This window comes from Bubalus kerabau, chromosome 4 (assembly GCF_029407905.1).
Source record: "Bubalus kerabau isolate K-KA32 ecotype Philippines breed swamp buffalo chromosome 4, PCC_UOA_SB_1v2, whole genome shotgun sequence".
In the NCBI taxonomy this organism is placed as follows: domain Eukaryota; kingdom Metazoa; phylum Chordata; class Mammalia; order Artiodactyla; family Bovidae; genus Bubalus; species Bubalus kerabau.
In genome coordinates, this window is record NC_073627.1 from 72,238,892 (window position 1) to 72,251,039 (window position 12,148).

Sequence of the window (12,148 nt, forward strand, 5' to 3'; positions counted from 1 at the left end):
ATATTTGCCTTGATACCATGTGAAGGAATAGAGAAATAGTGTTATAAACTTATCATAATTCCCTTCCTCCTTTTTCAGTCATCTGGAGAGCTTTCTTCAGGTGCTATCTATTTTTAAAAATAGCTTTATTAAGGTGTAACTGACAGGGATGTACAATCCATTGCAATATTTAAAATGTACAATTATATTTGACATATATACACACCTGTGAAACTATGACAACATTGGGAAGGAAAAAGCTTTCCTCTACTCTTCTAGGTTCTTTTGGCTGTTTGAATAATTAAGTTGGCATAAGACAGATTAACAGAAGAAAAACAAATTTAATTACGTATATGCAAGAGCCCCATGAGAACCCAAGACCCATGGGTAGTCATGCAGTGGGGCTTACACACCATCCTGAGCTACGGAGAGTATGTAAAGGTCTGGGACTTCAAAGAGGGAGGGAGACAATTTACAGGAAGATGGGAGAGGCAAATGTTTGGCAAACAAATGTTTGTAGTGCCATCTGGAGACATGCGGCCCAGAGAGGAATTTGAACAAACCAGCTTGCCTGAGCTCCCCGAAGCCAACTCACCTTCTCTGTAGTTCTCCCTGGTGATCACTCTCTTCCTGGACTAGACCCTCCATCCAAGTTCTTTTAGTCAATTAAAGAGGAGGTTAAAAAGCTCCTCCTGAGTCTTTCAAGCCTTGTTTGTCTTCAGCTCAAGATAACCCATGTGCCAAAGTGGCAAATTTTGGGGAGGCTCCTTCTGAACCCCTTCTACCACAGTCTGCACGGTGAAACTATTCATCATCCTTAAACGCTTTCTCCCACTTCTAATTCCTTCTCTCCACCACTCCCACTCCTCCCTTCTCCAGGCACACACTGTTCTATTCTCCATCACTATAAATTAGTTTCATGTTTTAGAGTGCTATATAAATGGAATTATTCATTAGGTACTTTTGTAGGTCTACTTTTTCACTCAGTGTAGTATCTCAAAGCTCATCCATGTTGTCACAGGTTAGATAGGTCTTTCTATTCATTGCTGAGTAGCAATGAAAAGTATATACTAAAAATGTGCTAATGCACACATCTATTAATAGACATTTGACTTGCTTCCAGTTTTTTACTATTACGAATGAAACTGCAGTGAACAGTATGTGACTGGTCTTTGGATAGACATGTATGTTCTATTTTCCTGGGTAAATACCTATTAGAGAAATGACTGAACTATATGGGAGTAAAGAATAGCAGAATGACGATGTTGTTGTTGTTCAATTACTCAGTCGTGTACGATTCTTTGCAACCCCATAGTCTGCAGCACACCAGGCTTCCCTGCCCTTCACTATCTCCCGGACTCAGCTCAAACTCATGTCAACTGCATCAGTGATGCCATCCAACCATCTTGTCCTCTGTCACCCACTTCTCCTCCTGCCCTCAATTTTTCCCAACATCAGGGTCTTTTCCCATTAGCTGACTCTTTACATCAGGTGGCCAAAGTATTGGAGCTTCAGCATCAGTCCTTCCAATGAATATTCTGGGTTGATTTCCTTTGGGATTGACTGGCTTGCCATCCTAAAAATATGCCTCTTTAGCATAAGGATTATTTTGAGTGATTATTTTTTTAATATAGAGCTGACACAAGAGAACCTCTGAAAACAGTGTAGGATTTACTTTTTTTGAGAAATTTACATTTATAAAGGAAATCTCCTTTGGTAAGGATGTCTCCCCTCTCTTCCAGGAAGGAAGGATGATTCTAAAGTCCGAGAAAATTTTATCACTGGTGAAGTCAGTGACTTAAACCTGCTTAACAAACATTCTTGTTTATTTTGCTTTTCTAGGTACCTCCCCATAACTGTACCTGCCCCCCAGTGCACAGTTTCTTTTCTTTTGTTTTTAGCTGATGATATTCAAGCTGGAGTTCTAAGCCTCCTTGGAGAGTTACTCATTTTTTCTTGGGTAACTACCCTGTATGCCTGAGATATACATGTTAATTGTCTTTTAAGAGAAGATTCTCAGCCAAGAACTTAGAAGGGTAGAAGGAAATTAGGAAGGAAAATTATTTTTCTTTTCCTATAGGAGGCATGGGCTTCCCCAGTGGCTCAGCAGTAAAGAATCTGCCTGCAATGCAGGAGATGCAGGAAACTGGGTTTGATCCCTGGATTGGGAAGATCCTCTGGAGGAGAAAATGGCAACCTACTCCAGCATTCTTGCCAGGAAAATCCCATGGACAGAGGAGCCTTTGGGCTGCAGCTCATGGGCTCGCAAGAGTTGGGCATGACTGGGTGACTAACACTTTGACTTCACTTTTACTTTAAATATCTATGAGCAATGTATGGCACCCACTCCAACATTTGGTATAATATGTTTAGTTTTTTCTTTTCCTTTAATTTAAGCTAAATTAATAGCTTTGTGGTGGCATCTCATTGTGGTTTTAATTTGCATTTTCTTAATTATAATGATACTGAACACATTATAATATTCTATGAAGTGCATTGGAATAGGCCACTCCAAATATGCCACTCTGGTATAAGGGTTACTTTGAGTTGAAGGTAATTGAGAAGCAGCAGACACAGGAAGAACTCTCTGTCCTCTCTTGTTCTGCCTGAAAAGCAGGACATAAATTTCCCTTTATAAAGATGACATAAATGTCCATATATGAAGGCGTTCCCCTCTCCTGTACCAGGAAAGAGTGAACAACTCTTATCTGCTTAACACACCTTACTAAACAATCCTTATGCCAGTTTCCTAGTCACCATTTCCACCCCTGGGAGCCCAAAGCTTCTTTTATCCTATCTCTTCACCAGGGGCTTCCCTGGTAGCTCAGATGGTAAAACATCTGCCTACAATGCAGGAGACCCGGGTTGGATCCCTGGGTAGGGAAGATCCCCTGGAGAAGGAAATGGCACCCCACTCCAGTACTATTGTCTGGAAAATCCCATGGACTGAGGAGCCTGGTAGGCTACAGTCCATGGGGTCGCAAAGAGTCGGACACGACTAAGTGACTTCACTTCACTTCATTTCACCTCTCTACAAGGTATTACCCTTTGTTAAATGATAAATAAGCTCTGAGTCAAGCCACCTCTGGGTTTTCACTTCTTTGCTGTGAATTCTCCATGCATGTAAAATTAAAAACATCACTAAAATTTATATGCTTTTTCCTCTGTTCATCTGTCTTTTGTCAGCGTGATACTCATGCCTTAGATGTTGTACCTAAGAGGATGGAGAAAAAGATTTTTCTCCCCCACAGCATCCATATATTTGGTGAAGCATCTGTTCAAATTTTACTTTTACTTTTTTTTTTGGCCAAGCTATGTGACATTTTTTTTCCTAACATCTTCAGCATTTAATCAATGAATTGTTGCATCTGCCTGCAATACAGGAGACCAGGGTTTGATTCCTGGGTCTGGAAGATCCCCTGGAGAAGAAAATGGCAAGCCAGTCCAGTATTCTTGGCTGGAAAATCCCATGGATAAAGGACCCTTGTGGGCTACAGTCCATGGGGTCCCAAGAGTCGGACACAACTTAGCAACAAAACCACCAAAGAATGTCCAAATTATCACACAATTGCACTCATCTCACACACCAGCAAAGCAATGCTAAAAATTCTCCAAGCCAGGCTTTAAGAGTATGTGAACTGAGAACTTTAAGATGTTCAAACTGAATTTAGAAAAGGCAGAGGAACAATAGATCAAATTACCAATATCCACTGGATCATCGAAAAAGCAAGAGAGTTCCAGAAAAACATCTAGTTTTGCTTTATTGACTACACCAAAGCCTTTGACTGTGTGGATCGCAACAAACTGTGGAAAATTCTGAAAGAGATGGGAATACCAGACCACCCTACCTGCCTCCTGAGAAATCTGCGTGCAGGTCAGGAAGCAACAGTTAGAACTGGACATGGAACAATGGTCTGGTTCCAAACTCGGAAAAGAGTAGGTCAAGGCTGTATACTGTCACTCTACTTATTTAACTTATATGCAGTGTACATATTCCAAAATGCCTGGCTGGATGAGACACAAGCTGGAATCAAGATTGCAGGGAAAAATATCAATAACCTCAGATATCCAGATGACACCACCCTTATGTCAGAAAGTGAAGAGGAACTAAAGAGCCTCGTGATTAAAGTTAAAAAGGAGAATGAAAAAGCTGGCTTAAACTTCAACATTCAATAAAGAAAGATCATGGCATCTGGTCCCATTGCTGCTGCTGCTGCTGTTGCTGCTAAGTTGCTTCAGTCGTGTCCAACTCTGTGTGACCCCATAGACGGCAGCCCACCAGGCTCCCCCATCCCTGGGATTCTCCAGGCAAGAATATTGGAGTGGGTTGCCATTTCCTTCTCCAATGCATGAAAGTGAAAAGTGAAAGTGAAGTCGCTAAGTCGTGTCCGACGCTTAGTGACCCCATGGACTGCAGCCTACCAGGCTCCTCCGTCCATGGGATTTTCTAGGCAAGAGTACTGGAGTGGGATGCCATTGCCTTCTCCGATCTGGTCCCATTACTTCATGGCAAATAGATGGGGAAACAATGGAAACAGTGTCAGACTTTATTTTCTTGGGTTCCAAAATTATTGCAGATGGTAACTTCAGCCATGAAATTAAAAGATGCTTGCCCCTTGGAAAAAAGAGTCATGAGGAACCTAGATAGCATATCAAAAAGCAGAGACATTCCTTTGCCCACAAAGGTCAGGCTAGTCAAAGCTATGGTTTTTTCAGTAGTCATGAATGGATGTGAGAGTTGGACTATAAAGAAACCTGAGCACTGAAGAATTGATGCTTTTGAACTGTGGTGTTGGAGAAGACTCTTGAGAGTCCCTTGGACTGCAAGGAGATCAAAACAGTCAATCCTAAAGGAAATCAGTCCTGAATATACACTGGAAGGACTGCTGCTGAAGCTGAAGTTCCAATACTTTGGCCACCTGACGCGAAGAACTGACTCATTGGAAAAGACCCTGATTCTAGAAAAGATTGAAGGCAGGAGGAGAAGGGAAAGACAGAGGCTGAGATGGTTGGATGGCATCACTTACTCAATGGATAAGAGTTTGAGCAAACTCCAGGAGTTGGTAATGGACAGGGAAGGCTGGTGTGCTGCATTCCATGGAGTGGCAAAAAGTTGGACATGCCTGAGCGACTAAACTGAACTGATGCGACAGGTGAGATATTAGTTCTCCAACCAGGGATCACACATGTAACCCTCTGCATTGGAAGGCAAAGTCTTAACCACTGAACCGCCAAATTTTTCTTTTAACTGGGTTACATGCTTTTTTATTGTTGAGATTTGAGAGTGCTTTACATACTTTTATATAAATCCTTTAACAGACATACATTTTGCAAACGTTTTATTCTAGCCTGTGGCTTATCCTTTCATTCTCTTACCAGTTACTTTTGAAGAGCAAAAGTGGTTCATTTTGATGAATTTTTAAAAATCAGTTTGTTCTTTAATGGATTGTACTTTTAGTGTCATTGTTGTCGTTGTTTCGTCACTAAGTCATGTCAGACTCTTTGTGACCCAAGTCTGCTGGGCTCTTCTGTCCATAGATTATCCAGTCAGGAATACTGGAGTGGGCTGCCATTTCCTTCTGTAGAGGATCTTCCCAACCCTGGGATCAAATTCATGTCTCCCGCATTGGCAGGCAGATTTTTTTTTACCACCGAGTCAGCAAGGAAGCCTCTTCTAGTGTCATATCTAAGAACAATTTCACTAACAAAATCACAAAAGTTTTCTCCAATGTGTTCTTGAAGTAGTATAGTTTTAACATTTACATTTAGCACTAAACCCATTTTGAGTTAATTCTTTGCATATGGTACAAGATATCAAGCAAAGTGGGATTTTTCTGGCTTTTTTTTTTAACTTTTGTTTTTGTTTGAGCATATAGATATCTAGTTATTCCAGCACCATTTTTTGAAAAAGCTGTTCTTTGACCACTGAAATGCTTTCATACTTTTGTCAAAGCTCAGTTGTCTTTGTATCCATTTCTGGATTCTCTATTATGTACCATTGATCTAATTATCTCTCTTTACTTCCATAAATATGTTTTAATTGCAGTTGGTTAATATGTCTTGAAATCCAATAGTGTTTACGCTCCACTTTGTTCTGCTTTTTCAAAGTTGCTTTGGTTATTCTGTCTTTTGCATTTCCTAAGAATTTTAGAAACAGTTTGTTAATTTCTATAAACTTTTCTATCAAGTTTTTGTTTGGGATTGCCTTAAATCTAGGCAATTTGGAGACAACTGACATCTTAACAATACTGAGACTCCAACCCATGAATGAGATATGTCTCTCTGTTTATTTAGGACTTTTTAAACTTCTTTAATTTACACACAGATCACAAACATGCAAACCAATAATTACAATAAGCCTATGAGCCCACAAAAGAGAGGCTACTAAATTCTACCTGCAGTTTCAGAGAAAAATTTTGAATAGAAGGTAATCTTTCTTCTGACTTTTACAGTAAATATGTGAACATTAGGTAAACAAGTGAGCTCAGAGACAAAAGAAAATTCACTGGGGTGTGAGTTAGGATTAAACATTTAAAGAAATATGTAGTTATGGTTTGACATGTTGGAAGTCATTACTGGGTATGAGAATTAAGAACACAGATATGTGTTTAGACCTTGATCTTAGTGCTCCTGGAAGATAACCAGTCTTATTCCTGTGAGCAATAGGGGATATTAAAGAATTTTAGCAGAGGAGCCACAGCATGTTGAAACCATCATTCTGAAAGTTGAGTGACTTGTTTAAATATTTTTAAAGATGTTTATATTTTAACCCATATAAACTCCCAGGGGGTAATCTCCATATTTGTGGAATACCATGCACATTGTATAAATATTATTTTTGTTTGACTTAAATTTATCTCTTTTTAGCATTATAAAATACATCTTAGCTGTGTTGACATAGGACTCCAGTAAGCAAGTTTAACCCTAACACTGTACTTGATTCTGATGTTTTTCATGTTTTCTAGTTTCAGTTATTTTTTTTTTTTCCCATTTCAATTCTTTTAAGCTTATTCTCGGGTATCATCATTTAACTGTACAAAAGAGTTCCTTGTTTTTTTGTTTTTTAACTGTACTGATTTTGTTTTGTTTTTATTATGTTCAGTTATAAACTCCCTTATACACTTAGTGGGTTTCCCTGGTGGCACAGACGGTAAAGAATTCACTTGCAATTCGGGAGACCAAGGTTCTATTCCTGAGTTGGGAAGATTCCCTAGAGGAGGGACCGGCAATTCATTCTAGTATTCTTGCCTGGAGAATTCCATGGACAAGGAGCCCGGCAGGCTACAGTCCACGGGGTCACAGAGTTGGACACGACTGAGCAACTTTCTCTTTCACACTTAGGTGTGTTAGTCACTCAGTCATGTCCGACTACAAACCTATTGCTTATTCTCTCTAATCTTTCAAACATTTGACTATAGAATTTTATCCTAATGCCTAGTTAGTATATTCTTGCTCTTTCTTAATCAAATATTGCTCTATTTTTTTCAAGTATAGAATATTTTTTCAAGTATATAAAATTTCAATTATAGAAATTTGCAAGCCCAAATTTCACTTTGGGCTTCCCTGATAGCTCAGTAGTAAATAATTTGCCCACCAATGTTGGTAGGATCTCCCAGAGAAGGAAATAGCAACCCACTCTAGTATTCTTGCCTGGAAAAATCACATGAACAGAGGAGCTTGGCGGGCTACAATACATGCGGTCACAAAAGAGTCAGATATGCCTTAGCGACTAAACAACTCTATCATTTAACTGCATTTTGATTACTGGAATGCTTTTTTGGATTTTTATTAACTTGTATAGCTATCTACATTTAATACATAGTTTATATAAATCTATTTAACAAAAACTCCAGTCTTTTGAAATTAATCTCTAATATGACCTATGGAATGATTTGGGTCTAAAGAACTCTTCCGCTTATATTATGAACAGTTGTCATGAAAAATTAGCAATTACCCCTGATTGAGTAATAAGATGTGTGTAAAGGTAATAAGTAGTTAAGTTTTCTTTTTCTCATGGTACTTTGGATAAAAGTCAAACTAGGTTGCTAAGTTTAGTATGGTTCATAATCAGAGTAATATGATATTTGTTGAAACTTTCAACTAAGTGAGACAAACTAAAATACAGATCAAATATATTGTTCTACCCGAGACTAAAACCACCACTGTAAATAATAAATTGGCCTTTTTCTCTTGATACATACTTCAAATATTACATCAAACTCTCCCTCGCTGTTTTTAAATATTGTTAGGGTGAGATAGTCTGAACATGGTAGTAATGTAAGTTTCAGAACTTTTTCACATATGCAAAACATTGTAGAGTCAACTGCCTAAAAAATAAATCGTGACAATTTTTTTACTGTGAATCCAAACAGCATTTTAAATGAATCAATATTTTACAAATCATAACAGTACTCTCATACTTTTAAAGTAGGAATATGCATACATAAGGGGCTTCCCTGGTAGCTCAGCTGGTAAAGAATCCACCTGCAATGCAGGAGACCCGGTTTGATTCCTGGGTTTTGAAGATCCCCTGGAGGAGGCCATAGCAACCCACTTCAGTACTCTTGCCTGGAGAATCTCATGGACAGAGGAGCACAGCAGGATACAGTCCATAGGGTTGCACAGAGTCGGACAGGACTGAAGCGACTAAACAGTAGTAGCAGTATTTATAAGGGCTTCCCTGGTGGTTCAGATGGTAAAGAATCTGTCTACAGTATAGGAGACCAAAGTTCTATCCCGGGGTGAGGAAGATCCCCTGGAGAAGGGAATGGCAACTCAGTGCAGTCTTCTTGACTGGGAAATTCCATGGACAGAGTAGCCTGGTAGGCTACAGTTCATGGGGTGGCAAAAGAGTTGGACACAACTGAGCAACTAACACACGCATATATAAAAATGTGAAAAATCTACCTTTTATTCACCTTCAATATTTAGAACCAATGTGAGTTCCCAGATACTTCAGATGATTAATGGGTAGAAGACAGATAGGACAGTGGGGTTTGGCAGGGGAAAGAAGAGTGGAACTCAAAAAACTGGGTCAAGGGGAGTTAGAAATGATTGATTTCCTGTGGCAGCTTTTGGTCAGAGATCCAAACATTTAGTATCCTAGTAAAACAAGGAATGTAATGGGCATTTCAGGACAAAGGGAGGACAGGCTGAATGTTGAGATACGTCAGGCAAAGAATGCCATGCAGTCAACGCATAGCTCTGTGTTCTTATTTTTATTTTCAGAGCCTCTGTCTCTGAGTAGACCAGAGATTGCAGTACTTTGGGAGATCTGTTATAAATTTGATTGTATCTTAATGCTTTTTCTTCCGGTGGAGTTTTTACTAGCTTCAGCCCCATTGAGTTATAGCTAACCGAACTGACCACAGGCGACATTTTGCTCCAGAGTTCAAGGGTATGGCTCAATTAATGGAAATAGATTTGTGGCGCCTCCACATAAATCCAAGGAATTCTAGAAACCAAGCCAAGTCAACCACTATAAGTGAGAGCCAATAATAAGTGAAAATAGCTCCTCAGGCCACTAAGTACTACTTGGCATTGAATAGCAATAATTTGATTTATATTGCCTTTATGTTTTTACAAAATCAAAACTCCTTTTTTAAAGAAAAAAATTTTTTTTTCAAATATACTTTGAGGAACCATGAACAATCTCTTTAGCCGAGGAAATCTTGGGAAAGGTGTTGTGCCAAATTATTCAAGGCTAGGGTAGAAGCTTTTTTCTGCCTTTGTTTCATGTTTTGATCTCAATAAGCCGTTTGTTTTCCCTTTTCTAGGCATTTAGGTAAAAAAGATTTAACTATTTCATAATAAATAATGTCCCGATCTCCCTAAAAATTTCAGACACTATTACTTTTCGGTGTAATTCTTAAAATCCAAAAAACAATTTGGATTTGCATATGCATTTAAAAGGGCTTCCCAGGTGACTCAGTGGTAAAGAACCCACCTGCCAACAAAGAAGACATGGATTCGATCCCGGGTCGGGAAGATTCCCTGGAAGAGGGAATGGCAACCCACTCTAGTATTCTTGCCTGGGAAATCCCAAGGATGGAGGAGCCTGGCGGGATACAGTCCATAGGGGTGCAAAGAGTTGGACATGACTGAATCGGCTTAGGACGTGCTCATGTATTTAAAAAAAGATGATGAGGGGTAGATGGAAGCAACTGATATCAGAACACCCTTCACAAATCCTCTGCTGCTGCTGCTAAGTTGCTTCAGTCATGTCCGACTCTTAGCGACCCCATGGACTGCAGCCTACCAGGCTCCTCCATCCATGGGATTTTCTAGGCAAGAGTACTGGAGTGGGGTGCCATTGCCTTCTCCTCACAAATCCTCTTCTATCTTCCAACTGACTCCTAGTTGATTCTAAGTGCATTTTGAGGAGCCATTAAATGTAGGTTTTATTTTATCAGTGATATAGAAGCAGAGAGAAGACTCCCTTCAAATATTTAAAACCTAGAAAACATTTTGTTTAATCAGGGTAAATAAGATGAAATGCAGTGCACTGGACTTTAAGGAAAAAGGAAAAGTTAGGATTATATTTAGATTTAAGTTTTTTGCAATAAATGCTGTATTAGTTTAGATAATTGCTAGGATTTCCTTTTTAAAATGTTAACGTCATCTTAGTCAAAGTGACGAACGTGCACAAATTTAGAAAATAATGAAAGTACTGAATAATTATAAACAGCTTCTTGTTCCAGTGTTCTTGGCATCCAACTCTATTCCTCAGAGGAATGTATTGTCAAATCGTTTAGCTATTTTTAGCTTTATTCATGGGCTTCCCTGGTGACTCAGATGGTAAAGAATCTGCCTACAATGCAGGAGACCTGGGTTTGATCCCTGGGTTGGGAAGATCCCCTGACGAAGGGAATGCTACCCACTCCAGTATTCTGGCCTGGAGAATTCTATGAACAGAGGATTCTGGCAGGCTACAGTCCTTGGGGTCGCAAAGAGTCGGACAGACTGAGTGACTTTCAAAAAAAAAAATCTTATTCACATATATTATACTAGCTAATATTAAGGGTGAGAGAGACAACAGACACTGACTTCCCCTTGTGATTTTAGGGATTTAGATCTGCTATATAACATCTAGTATCTGATTTGAAAGAGAAAACGAGAAAAAAAATTCTAGTACTTTTCTTTGTAGCTCCCTTAGCATGCAACAATGAAGAATCCTTGTACCATTTAAACACCATTTGCCCCAACACATCATTAATAAACTGTGTGCATGTGCTCAGTCATGTCTGACTCTTTGAGACACCCATGGACTGTAGCCTACCAGGCTTCTCCATCCATGGAATTCTCCAGGCAAGAATACTGGAGTGGGCTGCCCTTTCCTACTCCAGAGGATTTTCCCGACCCAGGGATCGAATTCCCTGCTCCTGCATTGGCAGGCACAGTCTTTAACACTGCGCCACCTGGGAAACCCCATTAATAAAACAGACATATAAAACACTCCATTGTGCAAACTTAGAGTTATTTGCACTATCCTGAAAATAGCAAGAATTTTACCCCTTTCTCTCTCACCCTAGAAAGCATATCTAAATGCAAATGATTGTGAGTAGAATTATTAATAAATTTAATGTATTAAAATTTGTGCCTTAAGCTAAATAATTTGTCCTTGAGGGAAAAGTTTACTACCTACCTTATATCAAAATAAAACTAATTTTAAATAGATTGCCAATCTAAATATAAGGCAACACACTAAAACTTATGAAAGAAAATACAAAACAATTTCTTCACATCTTTGGAAGAGGAAAAGACTTCTTAAACAAGACATAAAATCCACTGTGCATAAAGAAAAATATTGAGAAATTGGACTATATTAAAATTAAAGATTTAAGGACATTTTTATTAGATTGGATAGACCAGAAACAGACTTGTAAAAAAGATCTGAAAATTATTTATCTGACAAAGAACACAAAGAGAGAATATTGACTATCCAGGAAATCAGTAGGAAAATTCTGAATCCCTAATAGAAAGTGGGCAAAAAATTTGAATGGAAGCATCACAAAAGGGGTTATCCAAATGGCCAAATTATTTATGAAAAAATGATCAACCTATTGACCATCAGGGAAATGCCGATGAAAACCACAATAAGATACTACTACACACACACCAGGATAGAGTTTTCAAATTTAGCAAATAAAATATAGAATTTCTAGATATG